Source organism: Balaenoptera physalus (genome assembly GCF_965194825.1).
Source record: "Balaenoptera physalus genome assembly, chromosome: 15".
In the NCBI taxonomy this organism is placed as follows: domain Eukaryota; kingdom Metazoa; phylum Chordata; class Mammalia; order Artiodactyla; family Balaenopteridae; genus Balaenoptera; species Balaenoptera physalus.
The window spans coordinates 36529563-36547014 of record NC_138894.1 but is presented as its reverse complement, the minus strand read 5'-3'; positions in this window follow the sequence as shown (position 1 = coordinate 36547014).

Here is a 17452-nt window from a genome sequence, read left to right as displayed (position 1 = left end):
TTAGGAAAAGTGATATAACATGCAGCAAATGGTGGAGTTTGGATTTGAACCCAGGTAGTCTAGTCTAGACCCCAGTTCTAACCAGTACACTTTACTGTCTCCATCCTGCATGACTCTGAATCTGTATTTTTTTTTAAAAAGCATACAATATGGGCCTGGAAGCAGCTGTACCAAAATGTTAACAAAGTCACCTCTTGCGGGGGGGTTACAGGTAGCTTTTATCTCATTTTGCTTTTCTGTGCTTTTAAGATTTACACCCAAAAAGTGATGTTCATAAAAAAGTAAAATAATACATGTGACTTAAATAGATGAAGACACAGTCTTGCCTGAGAAGTTGCCTCCTCATGAGACACCACATTGTAAGAGGGGGGGGTCTAGTCCCTGTGAGTCCCAGGGGGCTACCCTGATGAGGGCCTTGCACACTCCCTGGCTCTGCCCTCCCACCCGGGTAACCCAGCTCAGAAGTCTAGGATGAGCAGCAAAACACAGTCTCCAGAGAAAAGCCTTCCAGCTTCTTCTGCCAGGCATCCTGGATGGCCGCCGGAGGGAGGCTGGGAGCATGCAGTTCTCCCTGAGTCTGACGCCGGCAGGGCTGGCCCTGGACCTTCCGCTGAGCACAGACAGCAAAGGTCCAGGCCTCCCACTCCTGGGGGTGGGGTAGGGGAGACGGTGGAGGCCAGGGAGCCCTGGGGCAGTGGTGGCAAATGGTAACTGAAAAAGACAAGACCTGTCTGATTAAGCCACGTCTTTCTTCCCCAGACACCCCCACCCCCCTCCCTTCCCTCCCTGAGCTGTATTCAAACCCCACTGCATTTGGAGGGAAATCCAACCCATGTGTTTCTGATTCATTTACACTTAACTCATCAAAATCCTGTTTTGAAAGAGACCACTGGATGGTCTACAAATTCTGAGCAGAGCTCCCGCCACTGCGGGCTGGTTATGGGCTCACCAAACACCCCTTCTAATCCACCAGGCCTGTGCGCAGGCTCTGCACCACCGCGACGAGGGCTGTCTGAATGGCGCTCCCCAGCCTGGCCCCCTTGGAGCCCTTCCCCACCGCCTTCCATTTCTTTGGGGGCTCTCAGGCTGCCTGCAAGGGTCTGGGAAACTCACATGGCCTGGGGAGGGGCACCAAATATGTCGTCCTTTCTGGGGTAAGGCTGGGTTTGAGATGAGCTTGTAGAGGAGAACCCAAAGGAAGGACACAAATAGTGAGATTCCAGGTGCAGAAAGCACATTTTGGGGCAAAAGGCCCTGCGTGGGGCACGCATCACAGTGGGCACTGCGCCCATCTCAGAGTAAGTGATGAGGAAGAAGCAATGTGCCTTGTTGCCCCGGCCTGTCTCTCCCATTATTTCTCAGCCTCATACCTGCATGTATTGGATTTGAACAAAGAGACTGTCTTCCATTAAGAGAAGAGCACCTACTTACCACCTTCAGGCCCAGCAGGTTCCTTTTGGGTCAATGTGGGTGGTACTCAGTGTCAATTACTCGTACAAAGGCAAGTTCTCCCAAGCAGACACTTGGGAGTCATTCAGCCAAAAATGGTTGTCTCAAACGCAAAGCATGCCAGAGCTAGGAGAGACCTCAGAGAACTTTGTGGTCCAACCCCCATGTTTACAGATCCCCTCCAGAAGGATTTGCAGTAAGCCAAGCTCCTCTGGCTTGCTGCTTTGGGAGAGCATGGGGTGTGGTCGGGAGACACAAGGAAGGCTGGGTCCCCTCCAAGCAAGACCTACGATGAAACACATGGGAATGAGAACAGAACCGAGAGAGTGGGGACTGGGTCCTTTTGTGTCACCCTCACGATGGGCTGTAACTTTTACAATAACCTCCTTCTCTGTGTGCACGTTGCTCCCTTTCCTCTTTGGCTGCCGGCAGGGAAAAGTCTTCAGAACCTGCCACGAGGGTATGTGCAATTTGGAACCAGGAGGCACGTGGTGCCCTGTGGGGACCTGAGGGGGGACACCAGGGGCTGAATGAGACAAGGGGGTAGAAGATGAATAGTGACAGTAGTAACCCTTTATGGTGGCGGGGGGTCCTTTAATCATGAAGCTCAGAGAGTTTCAGTCATTTACTCCATGTCACCAGCTACTAGGTGTTGACACCAGGGTCAAAATCCACATCTGTCTGGCTCTAAAATCCATGCAACCAAAGAGATATAGGATGGGCAGACTGAGGGGAAAAGCTGGAGATGGCTCTGTGCTCCCCAGCGTGCAGGGTTGATAATCAAGGAAGCTCCCAGAAGGAGGTGCTGTTACGCAGCATCTGCAAGAAGAAGAGGAGCAGGGCTTACTGTGGAGGGGGGGAGGATGGTCCAAATGGAGGAATCCAGGGCACTGCCAGTGGGGCGCTCAGCTGCTCTTGGTACTGATGGTACATGGTGGTTGCACCAGAAGCCTACCAGCAGGTGGCAGTATTTCAGAACAAGAAGGTGACAAGTGAGGACCATGATAGAAAGAGGAATTACTGAGCTCTTACTATGTGCCAGGCATTGTCATAAATGTTTTATACAGAGCATCCCACTGAAACTTCACAACAATTCAATGAGGCAAGTACTCTCATTAGCCTCATTTTACACATGAGAAGGGTTTAGTAACTTGTTCAAAGCCACAGAGCCAGGAAGTACTGGAACCATGATTCTTACCCAGGCAGCCTAACTCCAGATCCAGACCTAAACTCTGTACAGATGTAATATCGTGCCTCAATCCACAGCTTATCCTGAATTTCCATCATGCATTAAGTATTGTGTTGGGGGCTAGAGACCCAAAAGTGGTCTAGATGGTATCCCGCTCTGGGAGCTCTCTGAGGCCCTGGGATGATGGAGGTGGGCAGCCGCTAAGGGGCCGGACATTGACCGAGTCCTCAGACCTGGCTCCAGTCCGGCTCCTCTGCTCACTGCGGGGTGGCCTTGGTACGTTGACAGATGTCTCAGGCCTTCAGTTTTTTTTATCTGTCTATAATTAGGTGTAATACAGACCTCATAGGGTCAAATGGGAGAAGAATCAGGCATAATGTGGCCTGTGTGCTTTACTGAAATAACCACAAATGTCAAACACGAAAGGCAAGGGGAGTCCAGAGTAGGGGCCATGAGATGAGTTTCCCAGGTGGACCAGTTGACTGACAGGAGGCTTTGGTTCCCAGCAGGTGGGAAGAGAACTCGGGGAGCGCCCCTCTGCTCCATGATGCCAGGGTTGGGAAATGTGATCTTCAGAGGGTCTCACAGTGAGCCAGACTCTACAAGGAAGTGGAGGACTAAGAGTGCTCCAGTCAGCAGGCCATTGTTCAACGAGCATCTTGTGGGCCACCTAAGGGTCAAACACCAGCCTTGTGTTGGCTCAGCCTGGGCCCTTCTTCTGCACCACAGATGCGTCCCGCAGCGTCGCACAGCACTGTCTTGCCTTCACCTGGATCAGGCCCACTCAAGCCCCACCCAGGCCCACCTCCCAGCTCTGCCCTGCACATCTGTCAGCAACCTGGACCTGTCAGAAGTTCCCTACATACTCTGCATAATCCACTCTACCTGTGACCCCACCATCATACCCCCAGGGGGAGAGGGATACCCCATCAGGGCAGGAGATGGTAAGACAGTCTCCACTCCCTGGGGTAGTTGAGGCATTCGGAGGAGGCCCACCCCGGGGCATTGTGGGAGATGAGGGACAGCGGGAGAGATGCAGAGTCGAGCCCCATATGCCTGCGAGCACGGTGCCACCTGAGGCTACTTCAGCTGGAAGAAGTGGAGAGGTGCTCAGGCAGCAGGGCCCGCCTCTCCTTCTCTCTGCTTCCATTTCTGACGTTCGAATCTTCAGAAGCGGACATCCTCTGTCCGCTCCAACAACACCATGTCCCTTGCTTCTAGCCTTCCTTCTCAAGCTGTGGCAGGAACAAAGACTAGGGCTCTTCAGGGTGGGGGGGTGATGGGAGTGCATGTCTGGCTCTGGCGTTATCTGCACAGAGGCACATTCCTTCCCTCGCCCGCCCCCACCCAGAAACATCATCATTCATTCCATCACACACACAGCTGGGGCTGGGGGAGGCCATGACAGGTGGGCCATTCGGGAGGCAGGGATGGGGCACCGCGGTCTTCTCCCCACCTCCCCCAAACAAGACAGATATGTCCCCTCTGAACATGCTAGGGGAGATTATTTTAACAAGCACTTTTGTACCAGGAAATCAGTGTGTTTAACCTAACAAGCAAAGAACAGCCCAGTGGGGCCCATAAATCTCGTTCCCACCTATTAATTTTACGGCCTACATAAAGCAGTGTTGAAGTCCAAAGTATATGTGACCTAAAAAGGCATTGCTCATTCTGACACATATACGACGTGGCCAGGACTCGAACTCTGACCCTGACCCTCACTCCAGGAAGCCAGCTCCCAAGCCTCACAGGGCGCAGGGGCTCACACTGCAGAAACCTGCTCAGCCTCCTCTGGAAGATCAGGACAGCTGGAGGAGACGCTGGGGAGGGGCTGGAGGATGCTGGGGTCAGTGGGGATCCCCAGCTCAGAGATCCCAACCAACCCTAAGGCTGATGTGTGGAATCTCACAGGTTGGTCACTGCCCGGAGGCGCCCACGCAGATAGAATTGAGGGCTGAAATCCACACGCATTCTGTCCGCCACACCTGTCCCCTGGGGCAGGGCTACATCTGCCCAGAGTGGGGCATTTTTAAAACCCACACAAAGGTGCTATATGATTGGCAGCCGTGCTCACAGACCCCTTGGATAAATCTAGATCTCTACCTTGACTGCTTCAAACATTGACCCCCAAATCCAATGACTCCCCGTACTCCCAAATTTCACAGCCTTCCCACCAGCAAAATTCATGACAATTGTCAACTCCTGACTTAAGTAACTTGCTGATCGCCCCGATCCTGAGCGTGCTTTGATTGTCCACTCACCATATAATGCTCAAAACTGGTCACCCCACAGCAACTGCATATCGATCCCCACAAAGTCATCAGGACACAGACCCCCCCCCCACAACGTAGCTGATCATCAAGCTGAGCCACCTCAGTCCGCCACTGACCCTATAATAGAAGAAACAGAAGAGGAATCTCACCAGCAACCTTACCGCACCCCAGCCACGTGCCGACCCCCACCCCCAAACTCAAGGGCACCGCTCTGCTCAGTACTTTCCAGCCCTCACCCAAATTCCCGCCCCACCCTTCTCTGCGCTGTCTGTGCCCAGGAGGCTGGCCTCTAGGGACTGCATCGTGCCCCCCTTGTCCTCTGGCTTCCAGCCAATTAGAGCCCCTATTGGTGAGGTGGGAGAGGGGGGCCCCCAATGCCAGGAGCATGCACTCCCTATCATGGGTTTTGCTTTATCTTGAAAAGCCATGTGGAATTCATGCTCCATAATATAGCTTCGTTAGCTTTATTATAAAAATGTTTCTCTTAGGTTGGGTTCCCCAGAAGCAAGTCCAAGACAAGGATATGAGGGCAAGTTGTTTACTTGGGCGGTGATCCCAGGAAGCACCATAGGCGAGTGGGCACGTAAGCCATGAGCCAGGGGAGGGAAGGGAGCCCATACGGGGGGATTAATGAGCAAGGGGCTCTTTAGGAGAGGGGCTCAGTCCTGCTGAGGACCCAAAGCCGGGGTGTTTCTCCACCATTTCCTGACCATCATGAGTGTTGGGCTGTCACTGAGGGCACCTGCATGGTGAGGAAGAAACCTGCTCGCACAGCCAGACCATGTGCCCAGGCAGAGTTGCAGGTGCAAAAAGCAATCAGCATATAAGGAACGGTGAGTACCAAGGGGGTATGGGCAGGACAACAGTAGAATTTATTACAGTAAATAAATTTATTTATTTCTTCATGCTCTAAGAAGCCCAGTTTCAAAAGTCCACACCGAGAACTCTCCACCCCAAACAAGGCACTGACTCTCCAAATACACTCTTTCCACCAGCTCCTATGACTCTTTCTCGCCCTCATCATCACGTGCTGACCAGCTGACCTCTAAACCCCACTGCATGTGGAACCCACCGCCCAAGTCACCAGCTGATGCCAACGCAGCCTTGGGACCTCTGCTTACGGGGTTCCCTTCCTCTGGGAGTCTTCCCCGGAGACCATTCATCCATCCCCATCCCCAATTTCCTCCACATCCTGACTTCTCTATCTGAACCTCAAAATGCCCAACCGGTTCCCAACCCCCACTGACCACCCAAACCTGCCTGCACCTTGATCCTCCAATCTGATAAGACAACTTGCAAAGACCCACACACTGCAAGGCCAACTATATCTTGAATCCTCTACTACGACTGACCCCAAACTACGCTGAGCCCCTAATGCCAACCACACATGGATACCTCGGTTCCATCCCTTCCCTACACACTGACCCACAGACACAACCACACTGGAATATGTAGCCCAGCCACACATTAATCTCTGAACTCAGTTCCACACATGGCGCTCCAATCCCTAATACACACCAGCTCCCCAGTCCCACACAGCACATGCACTAACCCTCTCAACTCAACAAGACACAGAGCCAGCTTTCCAACCACAAGCTGACCCAATCACTGCCTGTCACTCCCATCTCAAGCCCCACATGGATGCCCACCATCTAGTTAGAGCCACCGGCATAGACAGCCCAAGCTGAGCACTCACTGACCTCATGATCTTCAACCAGTGACCTCAATTCCAGCCATGAACCTCAACCAAAGACCTCAGTCCCAGCTACCCCAAAACCGGGCACTCTGACCCCCAAACAAGGCCTTATCCTTAACCACAGAACTTCACCTCACTCTCAGCCCCAACAAAGAGTGACTTTGACTTAACCTCAAAGTGACCATGTCTCAAGCGTACACTGACTCTCACACTCCCTCCATGCTCTTACCACCAGCCCAAGCCAGCAAAGACTTGCTGACCCCAGAGCCAAACACTACACTAACCCCCAACCTGGCTGGGAGCTGAACACGCCGTGCCAAACCTCACCGCCCTCCACAGAGACAGAGGGCACTCTGATAGCAACCTCAAGCCTACCCACTGTTCACTATTCACTGGTTACCCCAACCGCACTGAACCCCCAGCCTCACGGGGCCTTCAAATCCTGTATACACACCAACCCACCACAGAACACTGCCAGCCCAGCCTCCCTCTGTGCCCTTCAACCTCACACCTGAAGGGACCTGCAATTCCATCTTCACAGAGACCACCCAGGTTCAACTGTACCCTATTCTCTAATACAACCTGGCCCCGTGGAGCCTGTGACCCTACATAAGCAGCACACCCAGAGATGGTACTCAGAGAGGGAGTACCACCTCCAGACTCCTGTGGGCAGCAGTGCCTAGACCTGGGACCTTGATGCTCTCCTTATGGCCTAGCTCCATGACCCAGGGAAGGTACCAGCAGTTCTTACCCAGGAACACGGAGACCAGCAGCTACATTCCTCCTATTATTTGTATGTATGTTTAACTTGACTAAGTCTCAACTTTCACTCCAACTTTGAGCACACTGACCTCTTCCATGAGCTATAATTCCCTATGCCAAGTTTGGGTCACCAGGGAACCATCTCAGGCACTACACCGAGTTGGGTCATGGCAGTCTGTGCAGCCTGCTGGGTGAGGGGTCAGGAGCCTGGGGGACTGTCCTGCTCACTTGCCCACAAGCTGTGTGATCTCAGCTGATCACTTCACCTCCCTGGGACTCATTTGATCCTATATGTCAGGGGTCAACAAACTACTACAGTTGGATCAGATCCAGCCATGTCCTCTCAATTACCTGTTGGCTACGGCTGCCTTCACCCAACGGTGACAGACTTGAGTAGTTGCAGCAGAAACAATATGGGGTCCAAAGCCAAAAATATTTACTCTCCAGCCCTTACAGAATAAGTTTGCCACCCCTGCTGCACATCCCCTACCTTCTTCCCAGAGGGTTTAATCACACTAGAAGATTCTGTGTGTGAAGGCTTGGATACAGCATACCTCCCCTCCTTCTCTGGGCTTCTCCAAAAAGATGTTCCTTAATGATGTGTGGATTGTTCATTCTGATGGTAATAAAACCTGTGATTGCCTGCCCACAACCTGTGGAGGAGGGGCTGAAGAAAGATCACAGGGTCAGAGAAAAGGCCTTAGGGCTTGGGTAGCAATATTGGGATGCCCCAGTCTCTGTTTAGGGTAGAGGCTCTTCCAACATTATGGCTTTTGTTTATTGAAACCCAACCCCCATGGCACTCAGCACCCTTGGCAGTGGGCCCAGACCTGCCCAGGCCCCAGCCTGCCAGTCCTGGCCAAGAGGACTGGGGGTGGAGGGCACACTGGCCAGGCCCCATTCCAGGAGCCCTGCTTGCTTACAGCCTGAGGCACTAACCCCCATCCCTTCTTAACGTCTTGCTTACAAGACAGCATTTGGAGACAATTTCTCATCAGACCTTCTTGTAAACATCCTCCTGGATGAAGCAAGCCTGAAGGAGCCCTTATTAGAAACACCTGCACGAGACAGCAGGCCTGGTGAATGACAGCTTGCAGAGCCGCCACTGGCCCCCCTGCCCATCCAGGGGCTGGGGAAGAGGGTGGGTCGGGAGTTGGGGGTGAGGGTTTGGGTGGCGGTGGTGTCTTCCGTCCCTCTCCCCTCCTCCCTAAGCCCCCACGGGGCCACCATTGCCGAGGCAGCGCCCTTCCCATTGCCACGTGGGACTCGAGGGTCAGGAAGGGTCAGTGAACAGGAATCTCTCACTGGCTGGTTCTTGCAGTGCCCCAAACGCCCCCCCATAAGTCACCCCCCTGAGTTCGTCATTGTCTTCTTTAGGTTCTCTAAATAAGATGGCAGCCACACTTCTTTGCCATCCGTATATCTGAGGAGTGTCAACATAGTGAGTTTCTTAGCACTTTAAGTCAATGAGAATATTCAAGACTTTCAGCACGAAGCTGGAGGGGAGATTCCTGGGGCAAGGCAGATAGGAGGCTCCGTACATGCAATTCCCAGGCTGGAAGTAACCTTGACATGCCAGCAAAGATACAGAAAAAGCCAGGTCAGACTCCAAAGGCCACATGGTCTACTCTAAGACAGTTTCAAGCTACCTTTCCTGCTCCAACCCAACATTTTGGCTACTGCTGCTCTGAATTCCCATTTTGCTAAGAGGAAGCAGCAGAAGAAGGGGGAGGAGGGGAATGAAGGGAGTCTAGATAAATTGGACCCTGAAATCAATTCTTGTGCCATAAGCATTCTGCTACTGGTCTTTGATGGAAGCTTCTAGCACTCTCTGCACCCCTCCCACCCCACCTCACCTGGGACTCCTGGCCAAGCACACCCAAACCTCTTCCAGCAATCCTGTTGACAGAATCTCTCTGCCATTGCCTGCTGACCCATCCTAGGATAAGCCGAGGTCATCCTAGGCCCTCCTCGGGGCCTGGAAAGGGACCTTCTTCTGCTTCTGGGCTGGACGCCCTGTTGCAGCAACTTTCTTTAAGTGGACTGAATGGCTCTAGAGGGAGTAGAGGCATAAACGTCTCTCAAGGCCCAATGAGACAGCCCACACTGCAGGCCACCGCTCGCCACGAACTCCCAGCAGGCCGCAGAGCTGCTCTGGGCCTGAGGTGGGGGAGACCCGAGAAGGGTGGCTGGAAGAAAACCTGTCTTTAATGAGTTGGGCAGAAAGAGGAAGCATGAGGCTTCATGAAATAAATTACTGAAATCTCAATTCCGATAAATCCAGTTTCTTAAAAAAAAAAAAAAAAAAAAACAACAGCAACTGGTAGGAAAAGAAAATGTAATTTATGCTCATTGAAAGGAGGCCAGGTTTAAATTGATGAAGTCTCCTGTTTATGTAGTAAATCCATTCCCATTCATGTCACCAATATATTTATCCACACATCCTGGTCCAAGTCAAATCTTCATTATTTTATTATTCAACAGGGGGCAGAGGGGAGGGCAGGGGAACAGAGTTCTGTGTCGAATTAATAAAGTCTCACTCTCTCCCCCAGACCCCTCCTTGCACAGGGACAATTTATTCCTAAGAAGGAGGCAGAAGAACTGGATGCAATTTATGTGCTTTGAAAGAGACCCAAACGTAATTAGGCAAAGTCTCAAGTTCACCGAGAAATAAATCCCAGAGAAAGTAGCCGGGGGTAAAATTTACGTTCCCTGAAAGTCTGAAAGCCTCTCTCCCACCGGCCTCCACCCCTCCCCCAGGCCACCACGCGCTGGGTTCCCAAAGCCGGCCAGGCCCAGGGATTCTCTCCAGCACCCCGACTTCCCAGGGGCCCCGATGTGTCCACACGGCACTCCCCTCAGCCTGCAGGTCCCCAGGGGTTCTCACCCTGCCTTTCCATGCCTCCCCTTGACATACACACACCCCTCAGGCCACGGTCCATTTTCTCCGCAGGGCTAGTCATAGCTGCTGATAAACCTATGGGACTTCTCAGCCTGTAGTGGCATCTGCCCCAGAGAAATGAAGAATTCCTGGGAGTGCCCTGTCTTTGCACCAAGTCAGAGGGTTTGGGGGGAGCAAGACAGTTTCCCCGAGATAAACCACCACAGGCAGCCCCTCTGAGGGTCCAGGGGGTCTCATTACACGCCTGAGGTCCCAGTTTTGCTCATTTGGGAGTGAGGGTGCAGAAGAGGCTTTTTCCCAAGTCGGACATTTGGTGGTTGGACCAGGGTGGTTCAGGATTTTTCAAACAATCAATTTGGAGACTCCAGAGTGGCTGGGCTAGGAGACGATGGTCTGGGGAGGGGGCTGTGTTGCTGAGGGGCTGCAGTCCTGGGGTGGGCAGAGCAGAGCTTTCCACGCCGTGGGGGGGCACAGGGGCTGCTGGAGCGCCGGTGCAGGCGGTGCACGTCCATATGAGGTCACAGCTGGGGGACATCCGCCCCCTCCTCCACCCACCAGACAAGTCCCTACAGATGGAGCTTTGCGTGGCCGTGGAGTGAAGATGTCCCCAGGACTGACTCTGCCTGGGTGAGAGGCTTCTGGACACACACAGCCAACAAGGGAAGGCCCCCCCTCACTCTCGACAGACCTTAACCTAGGTCCAGCCATATGGCTTCAGATCCCCCTGGCAAGGAGCTAGGCCTGTGGCCCATCCCCAGCCCTGCCCTCATTCTCCCTCCTGCTCCTGGCAGTCCAAGGCAAAAGCACTCCAGGAGGGGCCTGGAAGGAGATGATGAGGTCTGAGCCGAGCCTAGGCCCTGGCCACAGAGACAAGAGACAGAACTAACAAGTCACGTGTAGAGAAACCCAACAGGGCCAAGGAGTGAAAGGGCAAGGGGCGGGGTGGTGCTCCAGTTTCTGTCGCGAGCGCCTGCAGAGCCGGTTATGCTGTTGGCTGTGATGGGGAGTGTTGGGGGAAAAGGAGCAGGTGGGTGCAAACGTGATGAGTTTAGTAAGGAAGAGCAGGTTTGGGGGAAAGTGGGGATTAGATGGGTTTAGTGTGGGGCAAGTGAGCTGGCCAAGACTTTGCCGCATTCGCAGGGAGATGTCCAGCAGGGACACCATCAGGAAGGAGCACGGGGGTCACCGGCACAGAGATGGTCACTGGCGCCAGGCAACAGCCCAGCCATACGTGTCCAGGGAGCGTGAGAAGAGTGAGGAGAGAGGGGCCCAGGCCACGGGCAGAGGACGAGGGGCCTGCAAAAGACTGGAGAAGGCACGGCCAGGGGGAGGGGAGACAGCGAAGGTGGTGTCAAGAAGGGGGACATGACCAACAGCCTCCTAGGCTGAGAGAGAACAACACGCTGACAACGGAGATGCCTCCGTCTCTGGTTGCAGAGGACGTGGATGGCCTTTGTGGCATGAGGGGACAGAGCAGAGGCCAGACCTCAGCGTCAGGTGGAGCGGGCCAGTCCTGTGTGTCACTCTGAGGATGGGATTAACATCACAGGCTGAACAATAGCTGACATGGGATCACAAAACTAGGTGCTGGGACGTGGTCTCAGAGAAGTCACCAGAGGGCTGGTTCTCAGAGCAGAAGCCCTCTGCAGCCTTGGAGAGCGTGCTAGACACTTTTCCTCAGAGACGGGAGGGAAGGTGCTCCTGGACGTGAGATGGAGGGCTGCGCCCAGCTGGGGAAAGGGCAGGGAGTGGGCGGGGTTAGAATGTGGGAGGAGCTCCATGTGGAGCCCCAGGCCCTTCTTTCCAAGCTGATGCTCAAAAACCCTGGATTTTTGGCTTTTACCGGCCAACGGCTGACAAGGTGGCCTGCTGGAGGCCGGCTGCCTTGGCCCTGGAGAACATCAGGCACCTGATTGAGCCGTACAGGACCAGTTTCACCATCTGTGTTCCTTTGTAGCGACTCAGGGGAGGCTCCTGTGGCGCGGGGTCCCAGCTTCCCCATCCAGCCCACTACTGATTGCCGTGCTAATTGGAAGTGACCCAGATGCCAGGAATACTGGCAAATAGGCCCGGGCTGGGCCCCATCTGCAGGCAAGCTGTCCTCGAAGACTGCCTTTCCATGGGCCACACCTCTGGGAAAGTCATCGTGACTGAAGGGGGCCATCTGATCCGACTGACACATTATTGCTCAACACAGCCCATCACACACGTTGATGGGAAATGGGCTCGCGGTTCAGCCAAAGGGCTGGTGTCTTTGATGATGCAACTGCCATATCTGTGACATGGGTGTTCTAGAGGGTTCCAAAAGGGAGCCTGTCTACCCGCAAACTCCCTCTGCACATAGGTGGCCTCAGATAAACTCTGGAGAACCTGGACAGGTTCAGTCAGGCGGTTGTGAATACATTGGGGGGGGGGGTTGGGACCACCCTGAGGTCTGAGGGGCGGACGCATAGCCACTGCCGCGTCTCTTGGTGGTGCTTTCCCTGTGGCCACACAGCACCAATGGGGCTGCTTGATGTCTGTCTGACTTCCCTGATCTGGACAGCAGAGACTCGGGCTATAAAATTCTTGTTTTACGAGGTTCTCTGGGAAGCCAGAAGTCCCCTGGCAAGCCTACAAGGGCAGCCCCGGAGGAGCAAGGTGGAGGAGGTCAGAAAGCACTGCATCTCAGTCACTTGATGAGCAACACATTTCTCAAAAGCCTCGACATCCAGCCAGTTGTCACAGGTCTTGGAGGAGGTCCTTGGCTGCATCATGAAAGGCTGACAATGAATAGAGACCCCAGGACCTTGCTGCCCTTGACCCAGGCAGAATGAGAGGAATGAGGTGTCTGGGGACAAGTCAGTGCAGGCCCAGGTCTCCTCCTCCATTCTGCATCAGGCCCCAGAAAGTCCCCTTAGTGGACCTGCTGTCTCCCAGGAGCAGAACCTGAGGTGGGGATTCATGTACGAGTGATTCATCAAGGAAATGTTCCCAGGAGAAACCAACGAAGGAAGTGGGGGAAGCAGGACAGAGATGGGGAGACGCTCAGTGACAGTGTGATTTCAGGTGAAGTCCCAGGCTCTACCTGATCCTGCAAGGAGCTCTGGGGCATACATTACATCACAGAGTTTCTCCCCACAGAGATAAGGAAACTGGGCTGCCATATTTCTCCAGCAATTAGTCAGTAGCTTCAGTCTGCCCCAGGGGGATAGAAACTCAGCATTTCTAGATCTCCAGGAGTCTAGGTGAAGCGGCTCTAGTGACCCAACAGTAGCCTTCAAAGGTGCAAACTCTTAGGAGTGAAGCTCACAAGAGCTGGGGGATGGGCACAAAGAACCGCAAAAGGCACCTGGGTGGAGCCCAAAATCATCCTTTTCACCTGGCGACCCCATTGATTAAAGATTGCCTCCTACAAATAACTCAATTTCGTTTCTTTTTATGGCTGAGTAATATTCCATTGTATATATGTGCCACATCTTCTTTATCCATTCATCCGATGATGGACACTTAGGTTGAGTTATTTGTAGTGAGGTGGATGGAGTTAGATTCTGTCATACAGAGTGAAGTAAGTCAGAAAGAGGAAAACAAATACAGTATGCTAACACATATATATGGAATCTAAGAAAAAAAAAAAAGATCATGAAGAACCTAGTGGTAAGACGGGAATAAAGACACAGACCTACTAGAGAATGGACTTGAGGATATGGGGAGGGGGAAGGGTAAGCTGTGACAAAGTGAGAGAGTGGCATGGACATATATACACTACCAAACGTAAAATAGATAGCTAGTGGGAAGCAACCTCATAGCACAGGGAGATCAGCTCTGTGCTTTGTGACCACCTAGAGGGGTGGGATAGGGAGGGTGGGAGGGAGGGAGACACAAGAGGGAAGAGATATGGGAACATATGTATATGTATAACTGATTCACTTTGTTATAAAGCAGAAACTAACACACCATTGTAAAGCAATTATACTCCAATAAAGATGTTTAAAAAAAAAAAAAGAGATTGCCTCCAAGAGCTGAGGAATGCAACTGAAGGGTCTCTTTGCTCCCAGAGCTCTTAAACTTTTGCCCTAAGCTATGGGTCCAAATTCCTGCAAACTGTCTGTTCCGTTTCCTGGGTAGGTACCAAAGGCTGAACCCAAAGCAGGGTCTTGGGTCGCCACTGAAGGGGCAGCTCCTCTGCTCTAAGTATCAGCCCTAGCAGCCAGCTGCTTTCAAGCTTAGCAAGAGGTGGAAGATCCTCTTCTGTAAGCTTCAAATGTGGGATGACAATGATCCCCTCATTGATGCCCATCACACTATTCTACCCAACACAGGCAATAGCTGAAAACCATGCACCCTCTTCCCAGTTTGGGTCCCACAGTCCTGGCCTTTAACTCCTAGACAGGAATCACTTTGGAGCCAATTGTGTGGTTTTAGTAAGGCTCAGGTATGTCCTGAGAACCTCTCTGACCATCCTACTACACTGGGAGTCCCAGGAGTAACCATCTGACAGAGAGAGTCCCTTTGCAAAATGGGATAAAGGAGGACTGATTTCGAGGCCCCTCCTTGCTCTGAACCAAACATTTGGTTCAGGTGTGTGACTTTTGCCATGATCACCAGAAAGACTGCGCTAAGGGGCAAGGCAAGTACTCACTCCTCCAGGGGCTCCCAGCTTTGCTCATGAACCACAAAACTGGGCACTCGGACCATGACCTGGACCTTTCAGAACAAATGTCAATGAACCCCCACAGAGACGCAATGTAAGATAGAACTGCGTACGGTCCCTGTTCATTTTCCTTTAGGCCACAAGGAAGCTCCTGTCAAAAGTCTGTGACCAAGAACCAGCCATAGCTTGCAGTTATGTGATTTCTTGATATAATTTTCCCTTATTTACCTATACCCCCTCTACACACCTCTGGGTTTGGGGCCTGTCTATCCAGATACTGTTCCCAGTGAGGACTCCTTCATTTTCATGAAAAGACAGCCATTTTCTTGCTTATGTCATCAAAAAGCTCATAGTCATGCCTTAAATCAATAGTAGAGGATATTTTCACTCTGGTTGCTTGCCTGATATTGTAACCTGAACTCTCTGTTACTCAGCTCTATTCAAAAGCTTGCTTTGGAGAAATAGTCATCATGGGGGCAGGGAGGGAGGGTTCCTGGTGATATTAAGTATCTTATTCTTGAATGAAGCCAGGCTATCCTAAGCCACAGGAGAGCTCATACTTGGACCACATGGCTTTGAACTCTCCTATAACTGCTGTTACTGAATTGTCTTTTGGGCCTCAGCTTGAATTTCATTCCTATAATCAATAGTAAGTTTCATATTACTGTATATGTGCTTTGAAACTTAGTAAGTTGTATGCAATTTACTATTTATTATGGGAAGGTTGCACAAGATCTTGTCTATTAAAGTACACATTGCTCCACATTGAATTGCTGGAGCAATTCAGAGGAGAAAATTTTCTCCAACTTCATGGCCAAAAACCCAGAGCCTTTTATTATTATATGGGCATTGAGAATCTTGTAGTTAATCATCTGCTCCTCTTTGCGTTGGCTGGTAGGAAGCTCAGAGGCAAATTAGCATCCCTTCTGTATCAGTTGCGCATGTGTGAGAGTTTCTATAGAGGTGCTCATCTTCAACTTTACTAGATATTGTCAAATTATTATCTAAGGAGGTTGGAGTTATTAACTTGCCCATCAAGAGACCCAGAGTTCCTGTTTCTCCCTCTCTTCACCAACACTGGGTATCATCACAACGTTTAGTTTTTGCCAAGATGAGGAATTTTGTATTTCCTCGAAGGAGGAGTGATTATGTCATTCTTTCTTTAAACTGCATTTCCCTAATTACTCAGGAACATCTTTTCATATATGCATTGGCCTTGGAGTTAACTCACTTGGAAGCTACCTGCTCAGAGCCTTTGTCTCTAGACCTCTAGACCTTGTCAACTTCCTTTTACCCTCGACTTCATCTTACCTCCATAATCTGTTTTGCCCCCATCTTGATTTCCTTAGCTATTTATACTTATATTCTTGATATATATATATCTGTGTAAGCTGCATAAGTACTCTTGGGGTTGTAGTAATCAGGGTAGGGTAACCCAAGTTGAAATGGCTTGACATAAATTAGAATTTGTTTCTCTCTACTGTAGCAATCCAGTGCAAGTATTGCTGATTGGGTGACTCTCCTCCTATTGTGATCCAGGGACCCGGAATCTGTCAACTCCATAATTCCAGAGCTCTCTGCTGGACTCTCGATATCCAGCCAGGATGGAATATTGTAGGGGAGGTTCTCAGGGCCAGGCCTGGAGTGCCCTCTATCACTTCTGCTCTTATCCCATTGGCCAGAATTTAGTCCCTGCAAGGGAAGTGGGAGATGCCTGGTCCAGGAGGCAGAGGAAGTGAGGTTTGGAGAACACATTAGCTTCTCTGCCATTCTGTGGATATAAACACATTGACATTGTCTTTCACTCTATGTTGATGGCTCAGTGTGATTGTATTTGCTGTCAGCTCATCTAGATCTGTTAATTTGACAGCAGAAAAGCAGAAGCACATGCAGACATGGTAGAAGGACAGCCATGTGGAAGGCCCATGGAGGGCGACCTTTCTTAGAACTGCCTTGAGTTGGAATCGCTTTGAAGTGTTATGAATATCCATCTTTGTTATGAAGGATAGAGAAAAAGACTGGCTGGAACAAGGAAAAACCTAGGAAAATAATGACACCGCCGAAAGGAGAAATTCATTTCTAGATAAAGGCTGCGGTCTCTGCATTATCAGACACTGAAAGAGTCAGCAAAATAAAGAATAGCAGTTGGGGTCACAGGTGGCCTGGGAGTCAGGAAGCAGGTCGAGGAGGCTGAGAGATGAGGAGGCCTTAAGGAAGCCGGGTGTTGAGACTAGAGGCCTCTCCTTTGAGAGAAGGAGGGAGCCCGAGTGGGTATGGCCAGAGGGCACATGTCTGGGGACTGCTGAGAGCCATCCTAACAGCTGTCCCCTCCTGAGCCAGGGAGAAGCAAACAAATGAGGTGAGTACAGCCCCTGCCCTCGGGGGCTCACTGTCTGGAAGGACAGACATATCGTCAACTGATTACAGCCAGACCACGATAAATCATGCAGTAAAGCTGTTACCAAGCTTCTAGCAGGACAGAAATCAGGGAAACAGATTCTGCCAAGAAGGATGAGAGGCATTTACACTGGGCTTTGAAAGATGAGTG